The sequence below is a fragment of the Corvus kubaryi genome, unplaced genomic scaffold (genome assembly GCF_017639235.1).
Source record: "Corvus kubaryi isolate FWS band 111438036 unplaced genomic scaffold, C.kubaryi_AGA036_p1.0 37387, whole genome shotgun sequence".
NCBI lineage: Eukaryota > Metazoa > Chordata > Aves > Passeriformes > Corvidae > Corvus > Corvus kubaryi.
This window is the reverse complement of record NW_024581129.1, coordinates 4,135,113-4,143,457: the sequence shown is the minus strand read 5'-3', so window position 1 is coordinate 4,143,457 and position 8,345 is coordinate 4,135,113.

Here is an 8,345-nt window from a genome sequence, read left to right as displayed (position 1 = left end):
TCCATTTAAGTCACCTGTCAAGGGCACTCGAGTGCCCCCCTTGAGGGCTAATCCCACTGGTGACCCCCCCCAAGGAGCACTGGGTTGTGTTTCAGAGAGTGTAAGTCTTCAGCACATGGCCCCAAAAGCCTTCCTGCCAAGCCCTGAGCCCAGCTTTCCCCAGGGACAGTGTGCACATGGTGGCATGACTGATACATGGGATCACTGTGTAGCTAAAGACAAAACCCGTGAGCATTCAGATGCACCAGAGAGTGAGTCAGTACCAGTCCTGGTTTAGCACCTTGGCCGAGGTACCGCATGCCCTCATTGGAGTGTGTTGTCCTTTCTCCAAAAGGTGAGACATCCTAAGATTTTCACCCAAATAGGGAAAAAGGAAGAAATATTTTAAAGGTTTTCACAAAACCAGCATGTCCTGCAGCTAGTTTGGGTTAATCGAATGTTTTCTTTTGCTTACTTTTCCCATGTAAGATAAAATGTGGATAAAAACTCAACATGAAATTACTGCAATTTTGTTTGAAAAACCATCAAAGCAGAACACTGTAACCTAAAAGTTACTTTCGAAAAGGGAATGATCAAACAATATGGCCTGATGTGTCGAAATAACATTTCCAACAAAAATTCCTTTAACAACATTTTCTCAAAAGCTCTTCATTGCACCATTCCTAAAAGGACCATTCCTAGTAATAGCATGAAGAGATCACCCAGGAATTTTCTCCTCTTACGCTCCTTTTTAAGGCAGTGACAACATGCATTGGTCTCTCCTTCTCTCTTCATGTGCTGTCTTTGAGACTTTTAGTCTTTTGTACCAAGTCTTGTTATTAATGTTGGCCAGGGGGAGCAGGTGCGTGAGATGCACAGCACCACAGACCCTGCACAGCTGTATCGTATTTGCCTGCAATAACGGGGTATTACCCCAGCCCTAAGCCCTAGGGTATATCACCGTGTCCCACAGCAGTAGGGAGGAGGAGGAGAGAAGATCCAGCAGGCAGGAATTGTGCAGCAAGATTGATTTATTTAATTATTTTACAAACTCTTTTATAGACTTTTTTCTTCATAGTCTAATTGGACAAAGAATCAGCCACCCCTTGGGGGTGATTGGCTAAAATCCTAAAACATCCATTGTCAAAATATTTTCCTACTGTACTATAAACAAGACTTTTCAAGGCTGCAGGTGTTTGGTTGTTTACTGAACTCTGCTACCTCTTCCGTGAGAGAGAAAAGTCTCTCACGGACTTAGAAAATAGCAAGAAAATCCTTGCTAGCAGCATTTTTGTATCTACAACAGGGGACTGGCTGGACTGACACTGATGTCCCCAAGACAGCGATGATCTTTCAGAAGGAAAGCCAGCCCCACATGAAGGTCACACCCCATGTTTTGCCCCATTCATATTGGTCCAACATGCTTCTGTTTGCTGCTGTGAATGCACAGAGCAGATATGTAGATAAGAGGGTGTGTGCTCATACACTTGCCAGCAGAGCATTGAGATGTCCAGCACGTAGTAGAAATATATATAGGAGATGATCGTTGGAGCATGATTGTGTGATCCCTCAGCCCAAGATAGTACATGCTGAACTCTGTCCACACGAGTGGGCTGGTGCAGACCTGAACAGAGCATAATGAATTCTCTTCTTCATCATGCAGGTGTCACTTCTCCTGACTCAGATTCAATTACACTCGTGGAGCTGATTGCAGATTTCAGCCTACTCTTGCATATCAAGCACATATTCAATGTTCCAGGGACACAATGAAACAAAAATTCAGCACGTGGTCTTCCTTACAGCCCCTGAGGCTTGTTCATCCCTGGTGGAGCCACGTAAAGAATGAGTTTGGCCTATTTTGTCAGATGCAGGGATTTCTGTGGGATAGTATGTTCAATCCTTTATGTCAGGTCATCTATCTCTTCTCAGCAAAATGTATCTGTGAATACTTCTCTGTTTGCTGTTTTTTTTAAAATGCAGAATTATATAATAACTCTCAAACTGTAGGAGAGGGCAATAAAAATGTTTAATTTAAAAGTTTAACTAGTCAAAGCAAGGTTAGGGAAGGCACTGAGCATCTCAGGCACTGGTCAACCTATAAATGAAAAATTATGAAGACCGGAAAAAGGAATATTAAATGAAGTATATTCTTAGAGGAATCATATCTTGGCTCATATACAAGTCCTCAGTGCTGCAGGAAGGGAATGGGAAGACTGAGCTGGAGGAAAAGGGACAATCTGTGTCTTTTCATAGAAAACAAGGGAAAACATCAGTGGAGCTTGGTAAATGGAAAATAGCTCCACTTACAAAACAGCTTAAGTCACATTCATACCACATAACAGCAGTAATGTGTTTTGCCCTCAAAAAAAAATAGCAAAGCAAGTCTCAAGCTCACATACAGCTTATCCATGCATGGAGCTGACACACAGCCCTGTAAGGATTGTTCCCATTGCATGGAGCTCCCGCCTCATTGTAAAGAAGGAGTTGTAGTGCCAGGAGAGCACCCAGAGATGGAGCTGCACACTACTCTTTCTCCTCCAGACAGGGATACACCTGTATCCCAAGGGATACATTCCCTTGGGAACACACATTGGCTGTTCGTAGCCCCCTTCATAATTCATGGCAAGTTGCCTCAACATCCTCCCTGGCTGCCTTCCTTTCCCCCGTGCAGGCATGTGGGACCCGGGATCCGAGCAAGAGCCATCACCTCCTGCCGCAGGCTGGGGACAAGGATGGCTACAGGCACACCAGTCCTGCTGTCTCCAGCTTCTCTGTGGGAGCTGATGCTGTAAGATCCATGTTGCATTGCTGTGTAGAAAAGCAGAAACTCCTCTCCAAAGCTCTACCATGTCTTCCAAGTCAACAGCAAATAAACTTCTGTAAAGAATGCTGAGTTGTAATGCTGGTCCCAGCTGGTTTGGGGAACACCGTTCTGTTGGAAACCATATTTCATGGTCTGTAACTGCGACAGGGTTTTCTGAAGATGGCCAAGCATGTGGGAACATTTCGCACTCCCTTGAAGCTAATGGTTGTTCCTCAGCACAGATTTACAATTTAATAGAAAAAGAATGAGAGAAAGAGAAAAAAATTTTGATTAAAGCTACTCTTAATCATCAAAGCTTTAGCTGGAAACCATCTGGTTTTGCCAGCCCAAGCCATAACATGTATTGGAGGACTGACAGTAGAAACATCCAGGAAGGAGAAAAAAACAAGAATGGGGCAAATGATGGTCTCACTTGCTCAGGAACAACTCCATGACATAAATAACTACTCCACATTTATGTGGCTGCAGAAGCTCAGCTTGTCCCAGTACCTTCTTGACATTCAACATTTGTCCTGCCTTCTAACCTTCAGGAACTTTCCCCCAGCAAGTCTCCCATCATGCTCCTATTTGTACTGTTTGTATGATATATCAGGAAACATCTCTAAAAAGAGATATCAGTCTGTGGCATGGAATTCTCTCTGGGAAGTAATCTGTGCTGCAGGCTGCGTAGGGGAGATCTGTTACCACTCATGAGCTGTCCCATTCAAAAACTGCTGAAGCAAAGAGCAAAAATTCTCTGAGTCAACCCTGAATCAAAGTCCCAGTCAACATCAGGGAGCCCTTTTCTGTTAGAAGAGCCTCTTTTCAATTAAGACTTTCATCCAAGGTTATCCGAACACTTGCAATCAAATGGCATTTTGTGCTAACATTAATCCTGGTATCCTGGCCACATTCCAGTTCGAGTAACAACATTCTGCCTACCTAAATTCCTCCAGAGGTTTCAGTAGGATGGAATTTTCTTCTTCCTTTTTGTCTTCCATTTCTGGGTAGTTAATTCTGGACAGTGCAAAAGACTGACCATGTTCCAACCCAGCACTGGCAGCACCTCCATCAGGAGGAAAGTGGATCTTGAAGTGAGAAGGACCAAAATCCTGCACGAAAATACGTAATTAATAATAAATGGCTTTTAAAACACTTCTGTGCTTTTCTTTTAAATTCTGGTATCAGCGAAAATGTAGAGCTGGAATACTACTGACATCTCTGAGAAAGTTTATCAGCAATCCCAGCAACCAGAACAGAGAAGTGCCTTTTAAGTTGTAATCAATACACTTGTGACACAAATGAAAGGGAGATGTTACATAAGGACTTTTTTTCCACTGGAGAGAGCCCTGACAGCCAGTTACTGCACTGAGGAAAGGAAGTCACCCAGATGGACTCTCCGTCACACTAATGAAGCCATCTCATAACTGAAACAGAGACCTCATGTATCTGCTGTGACACTCAGCAAATCTGGGCATGAATAAATAACCGAAGTCCAATTGAATTAACCTCCAGCTGATCAGCCCTACTAAACAAATTATCCTAAACTCTGAACAAGATTAGAAGGACTGGCACAGGCCAGAATCATGTGGCAGGAGTGTTAATTCAGTTTAACAAGTTTAAACCTAATCCTCCAGTGTTCTCAGATCTCAGGGTTTCAGGGCAAACTAGTTCCAAAATGTTCTTGGAAGGGTTAGAAAAGGAGGCTCACGTGAAGTTCAGAACAAAAACATGAGCTCAGCCTAGAGTCACCTAAAGATACAGAAGAAGAATTGTAAATGCTGAGCAAAGAAGGATTTAGGCAGAGCATTTCTTACAGAGACAGAAGAGAGCAGGAAAAAGACATTGATTTCCTCATGGAATATTCCAGTCTCATTTCCAGGATGAAACTTAAAAAGTTGATAGCGTATCTGCCTTTCTTAATTATCATGTTTCTTGTGCAGAAACAGGAGATAAGCACCTATGAAATAAGGGACAATACCTCATTTTAATGCCATTTTCCCCAGTATATAATTGTATTTTCTTCTAAGAGTACATTTGTACAGTCCATCAAAAGCACAATTAAATTATCACAAACTTCAGCTCATTACTTAGAATGGCACTAACAAACAATTTCAGTACTTGTTTCTTTTTATGTTGATTCATAAAAGAATTTATGTGGTCAGTTAAAATTAACTTTGAACTTCAACTTTAACAGACTCAATATTTTTCAGGGCTTTGAAATATTAAATCTGCTTCCAAGAGGAAATACTTATTTGATTACTCTCTAGGCACAGGGGGGGATGTAGTAAACTCTACAAGTTTTCTGAAATGGAGATAACCAGGATTTGAAACACTTCTAAAAACAAATTCCTGCAGTATATGGACATGCCTCACAAAATCTTTCAAATAGCAATATTCTTCACAAATATATTTCCAATCTTCTGTCATAGGTAAGTCCTTCAATACAGCTCCCAGTTTCCTAAAATCTCACACCTTTTCAGTGAGTCTGCTTAGTACATGCAGATGAAGACAGAAAGCTGAGAGTCTCTACAGCCCACTAAAGGACACCTGCCTGCACTCTCCTGCCTTCTCATGAAACGTCATTTATACAAGTCTGACTTGGATTCTTTACTGAGACTTACAGCATAAGTTCGGTTCTATGTGCTAAACTTAAGCACCAGAGAGGATGATAATTTTGACTAGATGGCAAAAAAATTTAATGTATCACAAAAGAGACATTCAGACACCAGGCATCTCCACCATCTTCAACATCTTCAACACCTATAAAGAACTTAAAAATCAGATGAGGCCAATCTTCACCTAATATTCAGAAGTAATTCATAATATCCAGAAATCATTTTGGTATTGTTTCATTGACAAGGCGTTGTTGCTCATTTTGTTGAGAACTGCCTGAATGCTTCCACATATTTGAGTGTTGCAAAATTAATACCTCCTGTAATTCTGAAACTTTTGTTACACAACACTCAAAATGGAATCATGACTTGTCTACTGTGTACTTTGCTGTTATTTATGCAGCATAAAAATGTATTACTGCAGCCCTATGCCCTAGGGTATATCACCGTGTCCCGCAGCCGTAGGGAGGAGGAGGAGGAGAGAAGATCCAGCAGGCAGGAATTGTGCAGCAAGATTGATTTTATTTAATTATTTTACAAACTCTTTCATAGACTTTTTTCTTCATAGTCTAATTGGACAAAGAATCAGCCACCCCTTGGGGGTGATTGGCTAAAATCCTAAAACATCCATTGTCAAAATATTTTTCTACTATACTATAATCAACACTTCTCAAGGCTGCAGGTGTTTGGCTGTTTACATAACTCTGCTACCTCTTCTGTGAGAGAGAAAAGTCTCTCACGGGCTTAGAAAATAGCAAGAAAATCCTTGCTAGCAGCATTTTTGTATCCAAATAAATGCAAGGTAAATATTTATTCTCATTTTCCACTGTGTGCATTGACTGATATCTCCAAAAGTTAACAGCAGCATTATGAACTGCAAATGATGACACATTGTCAAAGTTGAAACCATTTGGTTAGATGCCTCTTACATTTTCAGATATTCCCAATGCAATTTCATAACTGTCTTGAACATAATGAGGCAATGGATTTTCCCTCTTTCAACTGTGTAACAATGAACAACTATTAGAACCACTTTATTATTTCCAGAGTTTGAGGGATCAGTGGCCACAGAGAAAGTACGCCCTTTTCAACCAAGTTTTTAATTGTTTTCTCACTTGAAAGAGGAGCTAATTTATTACTGGCAGCACAGAAGGCATTTGTCTCATCAAGATGTATCATTTTAGCTGTGGGTGAATCTAGACAACAAGACTACTTAATTTGCTGTCACAATTAAGTGACTGACTATACTATTAGCATCATACTAATACTCTGACATTCTCGTTACATCTGCAAGAGCCATGGCGTTATTTTCTGTGTTTCACACTTCTCAGGAACAGAGAGGTATGAGCTTTACTCTTAGAAGCTATACCACAATAATTTTTACAATCAATTTGCATATTGTCTTTCATCTGACAGACCACCACAAGCACCTGAAAATCTCCTGCACGAACTATAGTGAGCTTTAAGGCAATTACTGCTGTCTTTACTGATCCATGGAAATAATTCCTTCAGCCACTGCAGCAATACAAAGCCTCTGCTGCTCACAGGATAGGTCTGCTGATGGATGATACCATCCACAGGCGCTGTCATGGTTGTGATCTATGTAGGGCTGTTATTTGACAAATGAAAATTATGTAAACAGTACTCAAACTCAGTCTTGCCTCATGATGACTCTGTCTGTTCCATACCCCCTGCCTACAGTGCCCAGAACAGCCAGCTGTTATCTCATGATAAATATCGTGGATAAAATTATCATCACACAGCACCAGATTGACTGCATGATGTAATCCTGACTCTTTTAGGTAGCTGGAGCTCTTTTAGCTCTCTTAGGTAGTCTGGAGTGTTTCTGGATGAGTATCTCACACATTTCCAGAATGTCATTTTCATTTCAATGGTTGTTGAAGTAATTTCTGGAGAAATTTTTGCAAAGAAATTTAAGATGTGCTGGTTTAAAGGATACTGAATATATGAAAACTACTGCTGTTTGAAATCAAGCACCCCAGAAACTGTTTTCAGCGAAGTCCTTCTTCAGATATGACTTGCTTCACTCTTGCCAGGCTCTGCAATCTCAGAAGGAGCCCCTTCCCAAAATTCGCCCCCAGCACCAAGGTTGCTCCTTTCTCCTCTCAGCCCCATGGATCTGTAATCCTCCTCCCCCAGCCTGCACAGCAGCTCAGAAAACACCAATGACACAGCACAAAAAAGTCCTACAAGGGCTGGAGTACTCCTCTATTTATAGGTCGCTAAATCTGACTAAAAAAACTTCCACAGAGCGCCAGTCAAATTGCTACCTAGATGTTTCCAGACCCAGCCAGGGCATGCTGGCTTACTGCCATGTTTTTAAATCCTACCCTGTGCATTGAGCTTTCTCAGGAAAATCTGCTAGTGCTCATATGTGGGCAGTTACTATTGACACAAACATTAATGAACATTCCCATATTGCTTCCTTCTAAGCTGCAAGTGCAAGAAACCAAAACAACAGCGTGACCTGACAGTCTCAGGCATGTAAAGACATCCAGCACTTCTAGTTCAGATGTGCAGCTGGGTGCAGCTCACACAGAAAGGGAACAATTTGGGTTTAAGTGTTATGTTTGTTTTTTCTTGTAAGACTGTGGTTTTTGCTGGCTGAATTCAACACTGGGAAAAAAAAAACATTTCATCAACAACAAAATAGGTTGGAGTGGTTCTGCAATGCCTAATGGATTGGCTGAGCCCTCCTCTTACACAATCAATGGAATAAGAGATGTTCCATACAATAAGAGCCACGGGGACAACTTCAGAACAAAGCAAACCTCTTAGAATTGTCTCTCAGAATAAGAACTGATAATCTTGTTATCCTAAGGAACACAGAAAAGGGACCAACACACAACAGAGCCAGAATCCCCTCATCTTCCTTCAAGATACAAGCACTTAAACTGAGAGCCTCAGAGCTTTAACTCTCAGATGCT